This window comes from Ursus americanus, chromosome X (assembly GCF_024610735.1).
Source record: "Ursus americanus isolate L20-20 chromosome X, mUrsAme1.1.p, whole genome shotgun sequence".
Classification (NCBI taxonomy): Eukaryota; Metazoa; Chordata; class Mammalia; order Carnivora; family Ursidae; genus Ursus; species Ursus americanus.
The window spans coordinates 41,971,943-41,986,983 of NC_142164.1; the positions used below are offsets into that span (position 1 = coordinate 41,971,943).

General features: G+C 36.9%; 1 protein-coding gene across 1 annotated transcript in view; it reads right to left on the minus strand.

Moving 5' to 3' along the window:
- The window catches only part of IL1RAPL2 (interleukin 1 receptor accessory protein like 2), a 1,151,831-nt gene that overhangs the window by 1,109,893 nt on the left and 26,897 nt on the right, over positions 1–15,041 (minus strand). The gene's annotated exons all lie outside the window — the stretch shown is intronic.

Consider the following 15,041-nt stretch of genomic DNA (forward strand, 5'->3'; position numbering starts at 1 on the left):
AGAAGGATTTTTTTTAATCAATAATTCTCCTGCATGGATTTGCTCATTCATTTAAACTATCACTATATATTATGCATACATTATTCTACCAGGCCCCATGGAAAACACAAACTTATGGCATGGTCCCTACCCTCAAAGTCATTTCAATTAAAATATGCAATATCTCCTCACCCCACTTCTATTACCGTCTTCAAAAATAACTCATCTGCTCTCCTTTGCTAAAGCTTCTATAAATGAAATCTGCCTTATAAATCTACTTCTACTCACTACTCCCTCAGCCTTTATAAATACATTTTCTTTGTTATTTCCTGAATGTCTTTCACATGTGTATGCTATCAATAATTTTAAAGAATTGTTAGGAAAGACCACTGGGCCACAACGACCATGGTACTTACAGACCGTACCACTACAGTAACTTCCTTAGGTTAAAGCATTGTTCCAAGACCTTCTTAGAATGCAACTGTTACTTGGAAGCACATTTTAAACTATGAGTAATCATAAATATGCACAGAACATAGTTTATCAAATATAGGAACAGGAAGTTTTACCATGGAACGAGAAAGATCATAGAAACAATATCTACTACAGAGTGCAAGTCTAGGAAAGATCCTGAAGTGGCATCTGTGACCTACCAGAACATAACACAAAGGTACCAGGTATAGTCAAGCAAAAGAGAAAAGAACACCAAAGACAAACATCACTTCCCGCACAATTCTGTTAAAAGTCAATCCTGCGGGGAGCCCGGGTGGCACAGCGGTTAAGCGACTGCCTTCGGCTCAGGGCGTGATCCCAGCGTTCTGGGATCGAGACCCACATCAGGCTCCTCCGCTATGAGCCTGCTTCTTCCTCTCCCACTCCCCCTGCTTGTGTTCCCTCTCTCGCTGGCTGTCTCTATCTCTGTCGAATAAATAAATAAAATCTTTAAAAAAAAACTTAAAAAAAAAGTCAATCCTGCATTTCAACAACCCACTTTCACAGTAAAACTCTCCCCTTACCCTAGACCCCAAAACCTAAAAGGGCAATGAGTATGGAGATGGTTGTAACTAGCCAGTTTCCTTTGTGTCCATACCAGTTGTTAGGAATAAAAGGTCACAGAGCTTTTGTAAAAACTGGCTGTACACCACTTCTACTTTTTGCTCCCACCCTACCTACAATCTTCTGTCTCCTAGCAGTTATGGTAGAAAGGCAAATGGAGAGTACAAAAGTGTCTAAGCCCTCGATATAGGCAGACAAGCCTAGTGATATTCTCCATTGCCACAACCCATTAGCACGTTTATGAAGTACTTTTTTTATCCAGAAGAATTAACTATACAACTATAACTCTTTGAAGGACAGCCATTGACTGACAATGTCACTTTTCATTAAAAGTGTACTAAAAGAACAATATAATACCCAATCCTGTGTATTTCTGAAACCAAACTGTCCAATAATTTCTGTGAAGACAATCTGTCAATTTCTAGACAAAAAGAATGTTTCACATCATTTACGTAAAGGATTACTATGAATAACGGTAAAAATGCAAACTCCATTCAACTCTCATTTGATGTTTAAAAGGCAGTTAAAACTCAGGTGATCCAGAGGCACCCAGCTGGCTCAGTTGGTGGAGCATGTGACTCTTGATCTCAGGTTTGTGAATTTGAGCCCCACATTGGATGTAGAGATTACTCAAAAATAAAATCTTAAAAAAAATTCAAGCTATCCAAAACAGAACCAAAAATCTTCTCCCAAACACTTGCTGTGCCTCTCATGATTGGTACCTCTGTTAAAGGTATTTCCATTCACCTGAACTCCAAAGCTAGAACCTTCAAAGTAACACCAAACTCCTCTTCTTCATAGCACATATCCAAATCGGTCATTAACATCTCTCTTATCTGTTCCCACTTCTCTGTCCCATCACCATTGCCTTACTTCAAAGAACCCATGTTTTTCTCATTGGGTTCTTACCAACGCTTCAGAAATAGTCCGCCCCTTTTCAATCCATTTTTCATTTTGCCTGCAGATTTATTTTCATAAAAAATACATTTCACCATATCTCTCTTCATCATAAAGTTCTTCTCTGGCTCCCTGTGAGTTCCATCATGAAATCCAAATCCTGTATGCAGTTGGAAGGTCCTCTATAAACTTAGGTTAACCCACCTCTCCAGCTTCTCCACTCACCCACCCATGGCCTCAGCTACTCTGAACTTCTTACTGTTTTTAATACTAGCCTGTTTTCTGACTCTCTCATTACTGAACATGCTAGTTCCTCATCCTACAATGCCTCTCCATCCTGGAAATTGCTCCTCCCTCACAGCCACAAAATAGTGACAATCTAACTTCTCAATAGCTAACTTCTGAAAAATCTTGGGTGCAAGAGGAGGGGATGATAACAAGGGTGTACAGACAAGCCCACTCAGGTACACTCAGAGGCATAACAGCTAAACCAAACAATTAAAAGCCTAGAGGAATAAATGTTTTGGTCCCCAAATTCTCTTTTAATTATTTACAATAATGATTCCAAATACTGAGGTCCCCTGCCGGCATCCTTCAATTTTGCTCCCCTGCCTAGTATCTCAAGTCCAGTTCCTATCTTTACTACATCCTCACTAATCTTTGTATTACTTGGTTACAACCTCCCAGCCAGGGATTCTAAGCCTGGTATGTATTAACTTGGATGGAAAAAAATTGTACATTATCTTCACTCACTTCTGATGGGAATTTAGCATTTCCTTCCATTATGAATCTAGGCAATAAATCATAGTAGTGTTTGCTGAACCTGTAACTGTCACTAATAGATATCACAGATAATTTTATATTGTATTAACAATTGTGGCAGATGTCTTAAAATATTACTTCCACTCATCTTCCTCTTCAAATTATAAGACTTGCTAATAGATCTCAGTAATGTGTTAATAAAAAGCATGCAAATTGTTATATAAATTTAAAAAAATATTTTGATAACTGAATTTCCATAAATCGGTTTCCTTTGTGATCTTATGTATTTTATTTGATGCATGTATAAAGAGTTTTCTGAGAAGTGATCCATAGTTTCACCCAACTACCAAAAGGTACCAAAGCATCAAAAAGTTTAAGAATACCTCCTCTAGAACAATGCTTTTCAAACTTCAGCCTATAACACAACTGAGATTTCTGGGCCCCATCCTCAGAGATTCTGATTAGTTTGCTAGGCAAGGATCCTCATTTCGAACCAACTTTCCCAGGTGATTTTTATGTAGGGAGTCCTTGGACATTTTCTTTTTTTGATAGACACTAATTTAGGAATATATTACCTGGGTCATATTATCTAGTTTGAGAATGGTATTCTACTTGCACAATCTGATCAAAAATGGTAAGCTGTTTCCTTTTGATAAGTACACTATTTTTTAAATTTTTTTTATTATATTATGTTAGTCACCATACAGTACATCCCTGGTTTCCGATGTAAAGCTCAATGCTTCATTAGTTGCGTATAACACCCAGTGCACCATGCAACACGTGCCCTCCTCACTACCCATCACCAGTCCATCCCATTCCCCCAACCCCCTCCCCTCTGAAGCCCTCAGTTTGTTTCTCAGAGTCCATAGTCTCTCATGCTTCATTCCCCCTTCTGATTACCCACCCCTTCCTTTATCCCTTTCTTCCCCTACCGATCTTCCTAGTTCTTATGTTCCATAGATGAGGGATATCATATAATTGTCTTTCTCTGCTTGACTTATTTCACTTAGCATTATCTCCTCCAGTGCCATCCATGTTGTATGTGTCTATTTTTATGACTTGAATATTCTCACAGCTTTGTGAAATGAGAAAATGTAATCCTGGTCACTTTAAGGAGGGAGAATCAACAAGAAAAAGACATATTTTCTTAGATCAAGCATCAAGATGACTTGCAAAGTTGAAATATTTGAAATATGTTGAACTTTCTTCAGCAAGCTAAAGAAAATCACTGACAGTTGCCATATTTTCTGTTTTATCTTTCCTCCAACTATGGTAAGTCCACCACCACTGCTGTCACCACCACCCTCATGATGATCATCATCATCATTAAAATGCATTTCTTATCCATCCAACTTGTCTTCTGCACCCCATGTCATCCCTATCTCAACACATGACCTCTCCAGCCAGCCAGAACCTGGGCATCACTGTTGACTTCCCGCTTCCCATTGCCACATTAAATCCAACTGTAAGTCTAACTAATGTGATTTATAAAATTCCCCAATCTGACATTTCTTTTCATCTTCCCTGGAAGCACACTAGCTAAGGTCACTACCATCTTTCTCCTGGACAACTGCAGCAGATCCCAACTGCTATCCATGCAGCCTCATTTACACCCACTCCATTCCCTACACGGCTTCCAAAGTGAGATTTTGAAACTGTATATCTGATTATGTCACTCTTCAGCTCAAAATTTTTCAATGGCTCCTTGCTTCCTCCAGATACACTCTAAGTGCTTTAGCATGGCATGCAAGACCCTGCATTATCTTGCCTTCTGCTACTTCTCTAATTTGATTACCTCTCTCCTCACTCTCTAAAGTCCAGCTAAACTGCACTTTTCTCTAGGTGTTCTTTGTCACCTCAGGAGCTTGGCACATTCTGTCCCTTCTTCCCCTGATGCTTAGTCCTCCAACACTTTACATAGTTAGCTATTTTTCATCTTATAGGTTTCAACTTAAATGTGACCTCTTCAGAGAAGCCTTCCTGAACCATTCTACTTCAGTTGGCCACTCCTCCAATCATTAGCACAGCCCCCTGTTCATTTTCTCCATAACAATTATCATACACTCTTATATTTATATACTTGTTTACTGCTTATCTTTATTATTAGACTATAAGCTCCAAGAAAGCAGAAATACATCTGTCTTATTTGACATTTTATACTCAGTGTCTTTCATAGTGCCTAGTAATAGCAGGTGCTCAATAAATATTTATTGATTAAATGAATGAATGAAAGAGCACTTCTTTCAGTGTGCTAGGTCTAAACAAGGCAGCCAAGGCATCATAGCACTTTCAGAAGCTGTTTGTTAGACAGTGGTGTTTGATAGACACCACTGATGGAGACAAAAGTACACAAAATTAGGAAAATAAGAAACAATGATTAGAATTAAACATTAATACATGTACAAGTAGAATATGACATACACAGTGTGGACAGTAAGGGAGAGGAAGATATGAAAGTTTCAAATTTAGTCATAATAGTTTCTTGACTTCAAGCCAACTATTTCTTGCTCACATACTAAATGCTAGCCTCTGTGCTAGGTTCCAGGGATACACGAATAAGATATGGAAGCTCCAGAAAGACAGATATTTCTGTCTGTTTTGTTCACTGCTGTATCTCTCTAGGCCTAGAACAGTACCTGACAAAAGTAAGTGTTCTGTAAGTATTTGTGGAAGAAATGCAAGGAGGAAGACAAGCATGAGCCATTTCTTAACACCAAAGACAAGACAGATAAGAAAAAAATCCATTACAACAAATTATGATAAGTACAATAATAGAAATGTGAGGGGGAAAGTACAAATACAGCCCAGAGGAGGGAGTGGGGTCAGTGGTAGAAAGAAAATGTTTCATTAGGAAGCACCTATCTGAGCTAGGGTTTGAAAACTAATGGAAATTTATTGGAAATACTGGGGTGGCAGATTTGGCTGATGGGGCATCCATGTAGCGGAAAAAGCATATGTTCAGATTCATAAAAGAGTAAGAAGGCATGCTATACTCAGAAAATTTCAAATCATTTGGTATAGCAGGAACATAATCTGGGAGTGGGTAGGTGGTAAAGCTAGAGGGGAAAGAACTATGGTGTGGAACTGTAAGAAACATTGGAAGAGATTAGTCAGGTTTGTATGTTATTTTTGGCAATAGGAATGCAAAATGGAAGATGAGACTGAATCCAGAAGCAGATCAATTAGAGGGCTATCACAACAGCTCATACAGTTTTAGTTACTCAATTTTATGGAAAAGGACATTGAGGTTCAAATTTCTAGTCGACTTTCTCAAGGTTACACAACTGCTTATTGATGAAATCCATGTTTTCTAAGTGGAAGTTCTCTTTCTAGTACTGGATTCTGCCCAATATATTTTTCTTTATTTTTCATTTTATTGAGGTATAATTAACATACAGTGTTAAAATAGTTTCAGGTGTACAACATAGTGATTCAACAACTCTATACATTTCCCAGTGCTCATCAAGGTAAATGTACTCTTACTTCCCTTTATCTAATTCACCCATACCCCCTACCCACCTCTCCTCTGGCAACCACCAGTTTGTTCTCTGTATTTAAGTGTCTAGTTTTTGTTGTGTCTTTTTTGTTTGTTCATTTGTTTCTTAAATTCCACATATGAGTGAAATCATATGGTATTTGTCTTTCTCTGACTGACTTATTTTGCTCAACATTATACTCTCTATCTCCATCCACGTTGTTGTAAATGGCAAGATTTCATTCTTTTTTATGGTTGAAGAATATTTCATTATACACACACACACACACATACACACACACACGTTCTTTTTCCATTCACCTATCAATGGACACTTGGACTGCTTTAGTCAAAAAAACTCCCAACAAACCAAAGTCTAGGACCAGAAGACTTCACAGGTGAATTCTACCAAACATTTAAAGAAAAGTTAATACCCACCCTTCTTAAACTATTCCAAAAAATGGAAGAAAAAGGTAAGTTTCCAAATTAATTCTATGAGTCCAGCATTACCCTGATACCAAAATCAGATGACAATGCTACAAAAAATAAAACTACAGGCCAATATCACTGATGAACATAGATGCAAAAATCTTCAACCAAATGTTAGCAAAAAATATCCAACAATGCATAAAAAAAATCACTTACCACAATCAAGTGGGATTTATTCCAGGGGCACAAACGTGATTCAATATTTGCTAATCTATCAACGTGCTATATCACATCAATAAGGGAAAGGATAAAAACCATATGATCATCTCAATAGATGCAGAAAAAACATTTGACAAATTACACCTTATATTCATGATAAAAACTCTCAACAAAGTAAGTTTAGAGGGAACATACCTCAATATAATAAAGGCCATATATGAAAAATCCACCACTAACATCATACTCAATGGTGGAAAACTGAGACCTTTTGTCCTAAGGTCAGGAACAAGACAAGGATGTCCACTCTTACCACTTTTATTCAAAATAGTACTGGAAGTCCTAGCCACAACAATCAGATAATAAAAGGGGGTCAAATTGGTAAGTAAGGAGTAAAAGTTTTGCTATTTACAGATGACATATTATATATAGAAAACCCTACAGACTCCATCAAAAACAACTAGAACAGATCAACGAATTCAGTAAAGTTATAAGATACAAAACTGATATAAAGAAATCTGTTGTATTTCTATACATGAATAATGAAGTAGCAGAGAGAGAAAGTAATAAAATCCCATTTGTAGTTTCATGTACCAAAAACCAATAAGATACCTAGGAATAAACTTCCAAGGAGGTGAAAGATCTGTGTTTTGAAAACTACAAAACACTGATGAAAGAAATTGAAGATGACACAAATGGACAGATCTTGCATGCTCATGGATTGGAAAAACAAATATTATTAAAATGTTTATACTACCCAAAGCAATGCATAGATTTTATGCAATCCCTATCAAAGTACCAACAACATTTTTCACAGAACTAGAACAAATAATTCTAAAATCTGTAGGGAAGCACAAAAGAACCTGAATAGTCAGAGCAATCTTGAAAAAGAAGAACAAAGCTGGAGATTATCACAGTAACAGATATCAAGACAAACTACAAAGCTGTAGTAGTCAAAACAGTAAGGTACTGGCACAAAATATAGACACAGAATAGAAAACCCAGAAATAAACCCATACTTTTATGGTCATGAATTGAGAAACAACAAAGAATGCAAGAATATACAATGGGGGAAAAGACAGTCTCTTCAACAAATGGGACTAGGAAAACTGGGCAGCCACATGCAAAAGAACAAAACTGGACCACTATCTTATACCATACACAAAAATAAACTCAAAATTGATTGAAGACCTAAATGTGAGACCTGAAGCCATAAAATTCCCAGAAGAAAGCACAGGCAGTAATTTTTAGACATTGGCTGTAGAAACATTTTTCTAGATAGGTCTCCTCTGGTGAAGTAAAGAAAGCAAAATTAAACTATAGGGACTATACCAAAATAAAATATTTCCACAGAAAAAGGAACCATCAACAAAACTAAAAGGCAGCCTACTGAATGGGAGCATATATCTGCCAATGAGATATCCAATAAGGGGTTAATATTCAAAATATATAAAGAACTTACACAACTCAACACCAAAAAAAAAAATTCCAATTTTATAAATGGGCACACATGAGACAGGAAACCATCTAAATCCTAGAGAAGAACACAGGCAGCAACCATTTTGACATCAGCCATAGGAATTTCTTACTAGACACATCACCAGAGGCAAGGGAAACAAAAACAAAAATGAACTATTGGGACTTCATCAAGATAAAAGATTTTCTGACAGCAAAGGAAACAACTAACAAAACTAAAAGGCAACGTTCAGAATGGGAGAATATATTTGTAAATGATAAAGGGTTAGTATCCAAAATCTATAAAGAACACATCAAAATCAATACATAAAAAAACCAAAAAGTCCAGTCAAGAAATGAGCAGAAGTGGAAGAATTAACATAGTTAAAATGTCCATGCTACCCAGAGCAATCTACACTTTCAATGCCATCCTGATCAAAATACCGATGACATTTTTCAAGGAACTGGAACAAATAGTCCTTAAATTTGTATGGAACCAGAAAAGGCCCCGAATCGCCAAGGAACTGTTGAAAAGGAAAAACAAAGCTGGGGGCATCACAATGCCGGATTTTGAGCTGTACTACAAAGCTGTGATCACAAAGACAGCATGGTACTGGCACAAAAACAGACACATAGACCAATGGCAGAATAGAGGACCCAGAAATGGACCCTCAGCTCTTTGGGCAACTAACCTTTGATAAAGCAGGAAAAAACATCCAGTGGAAAAAAGACAGTCTCTTCAATAAATGGTCCTGGGAAAATTGGACAGCTACATGCAAAAGAATGAACGTTGACCACTCTCTCACACCATATACAAAGATAAACTCCAAATGGATGAAAGACCTCGATGTGAGACAGGAATCCATCAAAATTCTAGAGGAGAACATAGGCTGCAACCTCTTTGACATCGGCCACAGCAAATTTTTCATGACACATCTCCAAAGGCAAGAGAAACAAAAGATCAAATGAACTTGTGGGACTTCATCAAGATAAAAAGCTTCTGCACAGCCAAGGAAACAGTCCAAAAAACTAAGAGGCAGCCCATGGAATGGGAGAATATATTTGCAAATGATGCTACAGATAAAAGACTGGTATCCAAGATCTACAAAGAACTTCTCAAACTCAATACGTGAGAAACAAATAAACCAATCATAAAATGGGCAGAAGATATGAACAGACACTTTTCCAATGAGGACTTACAAATGGCCAACAGACACATGAAAAAATGTTCAAAATCACTAGCCATCAGGGAAATTCAAATCAAAACCACACTAAGATACCACCTTACGCCAGTTAGAATGGCAAAAATTAACAAGGCAGGAAACAGCAATTGCTGGAGAGGATGTGGAGAAAGGGGATCCCTCCTACATTGTTGGTGGGAATGCAGGTTGGTGCAGTCATCTGGAAAACAGTGTGGAGGTCCCTTAAAAAGTTAAAAATTGAGCTACCCTATGACCCAGGCATTGCAATACTGGGTATTTACCCCAAAGATACAGACGTAGTGAAGAGAAGGGCCATATGCACCCCAATGTTCATAGCAGCATTGTCCAAAATAGCTAGATTGTGAAGGAACCGAGATGCCCTTCAACAGATGACTGGATTAAGAAGCTGTGGTCCATATATACAATGGAATATTACTCAGCTATCAGAAAGAATGAGTTCTCAACATTTGCTGCAACATGGACGGCACTGGAGGAGATAATGCTAAGTGAAATAAGTCAAGCAGAGAAAGACAACTATCATATGATTTCTCTCATCTATGGAACATAAGAACTAGGATGATCAGTAGGGGAAGAAAGGGATAAAGAAAGGGGGGTAATCAGAAGGGGGAATGAAGCATGAGAGACTATGGACTCTGAGAAACAAACTGAGGGCTTCAGAGGGGAGGGGGGTAGGGGAATGGGATAGACCGGTGATGGGTAGTAAGGAGGGCATGTATTGCATGGTGTACTGGGTGTTATACGCAAGTAATGAATCATGGAACTTTACATCAGAAACCAGGGATGTACTGTATAGGGACTAACATAATATAATAAAAAAAATTAGAAAAAAATAATAAAAAAATAAAATGAAAAAAAAAAAGAAATGAGAAGACACGAATAGACATTTCTCCAAAGAAGACATCCAGATGGTTAACAGACGCATGAAAAGATGCTCAGTATCACTCATCATCAGGGAAATACAAATCAAAACTACAATGAGATATCACCTCACACTTGTCAGAATGGCTAAAATCAACAACACGGGAAACAACAGATGTTGGAGAGGATTCAGAGAAAGGGGAACTTTCTTACACTGTTGGTGGGAATGCAAACTGGGGCAGCCACTCTGGAAAACAGTGTGGAGTTTCCTCAGAATGGTAAAAATAGAACTACCCTATGATCCAGCAATTGTACTACTAAGTATTTACCCAAAGGATACAAAAATACAGAGTCAAAGGGGCACATGCATCCCTCATCCCGAAGCTTATAGCAGCATTATCAATAGTAGCCAAATTAAGGAAAGAGCCCAAATGTCCATCGACTGATAAATGGATAAAAAGGAAGTGGTGCATGCGTGCGCGCGCGCGCACACACACACACACACACACACACACACACACACAGAGGAATAATACTCAGCCACAAAAAATAATGGAATCTTGCCATTTGCAATGACACAGATGGAGCTAGAGTATATAATGCTAAGTGAAATAAGTCAGTCAGAGAAAGACAAATATCATAGGATTTCACTCATTTAAGAAACAGATGAACATAGGAGAAAGAAAAATAGAGACTTAACTATACAGAACAAGCTGTGGGTTGCTGGAGGGGAGGTAGGTGTAGTTGTGGGCTAAATGGATGATGGGTATTAAGGAGGGTACTTGTGATGAGCACTGGGTGTTATATATAAGTGATCACTAAATCACTAAATTCTACTCCTCAAACTAATATTACACTATATGTTAACTAACTAGAATTTAAATAAAAACTTGAAACATTAAAAAATGGGTAGAGGACCCAAATAGACGTTTTCCCAAAGATGACATAGAGTTGGCCAACAGACATATAAAATGATACCCACCATCACTCATCATCAGTGAAATGCAAATCAAAACCACATGAGATATTACTTTACACCTGTCAGAATGGCTAAAATAAAATGACAAGAAATAACAAATGTTGGCAATGATGTGGAGAAAAAGGAACCCTCACACACTGTTGGTAGGAACGAAAATTGGTGCAGCCACTGTAGAAAACAGTATGGACACTCCACAAAAAATTAAAAATAGAATTGTCATATGATCCAGTAATTCCGCTACTGGATATTTACCCAAAGAAAACTAAAATATTAATTTGAAAAGATACATGCACCCCTAATTTATTGAAGCATTATTTATAATAACCAAAATATAGAAGCATCCCCAATATGTTTTTAAAAATCATTTTATTTGATCCTCAAAGCCAAGTTGAAAATGCTTTAAAATGTTTCTACAGGCCACCAGATGCCAGAATGCTACCAATTCCTTTTTAAATTGTTTGGTCAAAGCAAATTAAGAAGCTTTAAAGTGGAGTGGCCCAGAAGCCTGATGATATAATATTATAAGGATATATATAGTTACCATTATAATTTTTCAATGTCAACAGCGCTACAGATGTTAAAAGACAATAATTCTGCTTTTTAGGGATTTCAACTAGATATTAAGGGCAGCCAATGTTTTACCTGCATTACTAGATAATCTTTTCTTTTGACCAATGTGATTCACAGAACCCATCTGAAATTACTAAGATAAGTCTCTGAATCACTTTTAAATATCATAGGGAAACAGGAGTTGCTTGATTGCTACATTATGTTTCAGTGGCTAGAAAACATTTAAAATATTCTTTTCTCTCTACATAATCCTAGAAATGTTCATGGAAGATTAAATGTTATTTTCCCCCAGCATTCCCACTAGTGAAATAAGTAGTTACAGTGGTTCAAAAGGAGACTCCCAAAATGGAATTGGCAATGTTTCTTACCTCTGAAGCATATATAGCTTCATAAAGATATGGAGAAGAATTTAAGGGTCTGGGCAAATGCCTTGTGGTTACAGTGTAAGAATAAAGTGGAGTAAAAGTCTCCTAGGTTAAATTCTTGAAAGTAACACAATTCCTGTGACTTCCTGGGCAACTTCAAACTCTTTTTGTGCTTTAGTGGGCAGCCTAATTAGTGGAACATCTTAAAATGTTGGAAAGGATGTTGGGGAATGTGGAAGAGTGTGTGTGTGTATTAAATTATCAATGTACCTCACCTAGCTCTATACTGTGTTCCTAAAGGTTTTTAGTCTGTAGTCTGCACTTGCAACTATAATCAATTTTCTATCCCCTGGTAGTGAACAGTCTCAAATTTCCATTTGCAGGCAACTGATAAGACCTGTGCTGGCGGAGGTTGGGAACAGGAAGATGTGTTAAGGCAACAGTTCAGGATGCATGTGTTTGTGTGTATCTACTAAATGGGTGTCTTTTTACACTCAAAAACCAGATAAAATAACATTTTTATTATGAATACTTCTGCCCCACTGTGTTACCTCAAATAATGCACACACACACACACACACACACACACACACACACACACACACTGGGGCATTTTTAAAAAAGCATATGATGTCTCCTAAGGCACAAAAAAAGTCAATACAACTTCAGTTTATTAAACAAACCCCAAAGACCTGAAATAATTCCCATATCTCCTTTCAAAATAATTTAGTTTATACCCATGACATAATATTATCTGGTCGCATTCTTAGTCAATACCAGAACTTCAGGCATCAAAGGGAAGAGAATTTCTTGAGCTTACCAGTAGCATAAGAGATACTACTCTCAGATTCTATTAAGTCATACACACAATTGTATTGCAGATAAGAGAAACATGCTTCATAATTTAAGTGTAGCAATGCCTCTGTTTTGATATTATCATAAAGAAATTACTTTTGTTCACAGTTTTATCTGACCTTCATGCAGAAACTGATTAAAATGTTTTTCCCCACAACAATGACAACTGTAAATGAAAGTTGAAATGAAATTTATGGCCTAACATCACTGTATAGGAGCTCTCCTGTTTAAAAAACCACCATCACATAAGGAAGAAACCTAAGAAAGCTCATTTCATTTTCTACAATCAACACAATTGCCTTTTATGCAAGGGATATTTCATCATTCATGACAGCAAGTTGTCACTTCCATGGACAGTTTCAGTGTAGCGTGGTGAGTATTTTATACAGTTTATTCACAAGTATTATTTGTATCAAAATTTTCTGACTTACAGCCAGGAAAAATATGGAAATAATCTGATAGGCTATGGTATATTCTGTATGCATGCTGTAGGGGCAGCGGTTCATGGTAGTGCTCGTTCTTGTTGTGTTTCTATAGCTTTTTGTTGGTGATGGGGGTTGAGGAGGATGGGAAGATACAGATGCTTAAGCTTCTCCTTCTTTGTTATTTAACGTTAGCCCAATACTAATACTATATGTGTTTTCCTAAACAACTGTAAAGTCAAAGGAATGAAAGCAGATCAACCAGATTGCCTCAACTCATAGAGCAAAAAGGAAAGAAGGTAAGATGCTTTCTAGGCAGACAGAATAATTTCAGACATTTGTCTAGTAGTGTGTAGAATATACCTATTCTCCTTTTATGTATGTCCTTTCTGGTAACGGGATGCAGAAGAGTCTATATTCCTAGAAATCCTTAGTATTATGGAAAATTTCGGGGTCTGGGACTATTTTCCAGAATAGAGGTCAATGTGTTCCATCACCTGTATGTTAAGGACAATCGATGGGATGCAAGGAAGGGGTGTGAACAAATTGAGGGAACAAGATTATCTCATAGACAGCAATTTAAAGCACAGAATCATGGGCTTTAACTGTGAGGGAACTGAGTAGTCATTTATACCAATCTATCTCTTTGAAAAAACAAGTCAGAAAATGGAGGCCAAAAAGCATCTGCATGAAATCACACAGTGGCAGAGTCCAGCCTGGAACTCAAGTATCCTGACACACATCCCAGCACTGTTTTGACATCCTTGGTCATGTTAAGATTCAGATCATAGTTTGTCTCTCCTGATATGTGGTATATTTTTTAAAAAAACATAAGAAAATCATGTGCTGTTTTCCTTTTCCTGATCATTGCAGTACAAGGTTTAATTCTATTTAGATGGAGGAAGAGGGGTTATGATTTAGAGCTCCCACCATCTTTTTGAGAATGTTCCATCTAGATAAGAATAATAGGTTCATTCATTCAAGAAGTGGTGATTTTCAAATGAGTACTGTCAAAAGCCTTGCAGTAAAATGCACAAAACTAGTCTGATAAATAAGTCAAGGATAAAGACCCAAATCAGGCTAATATGGATGCTAAAGATGGTAACTAGTATATTAATTAGAATTTACTTATCTTTCTATTGTTGATGCTAACAACTTGTTTGAAATAAAGCCTCCTGTTTTCATTGTTAGTGAACAAATGATAACTTGTTAAAATTTCAGTGAATCTTTATATCATTCTAGGAATAAAGGCTGAATCTGATAACTGGTCTCAAAAGAGAAGGTCTTATTAAGACAAACAAGTGGTTCACTCCCACAACACAAAGTGTGTCAAGTTCTTTTCTTTTTTTTTTGCAATCTTTTTAAAATTTTAAAATCTTTTAAGCTATAGGATATATCCTGGTTCATGTAATTGCTAATAGTTTGCCTTTGCTGAAGATATTAGCCCTCTTTATGCTTTTACACAACAAACATTATTTACTAATAATTACCAAAAAAATG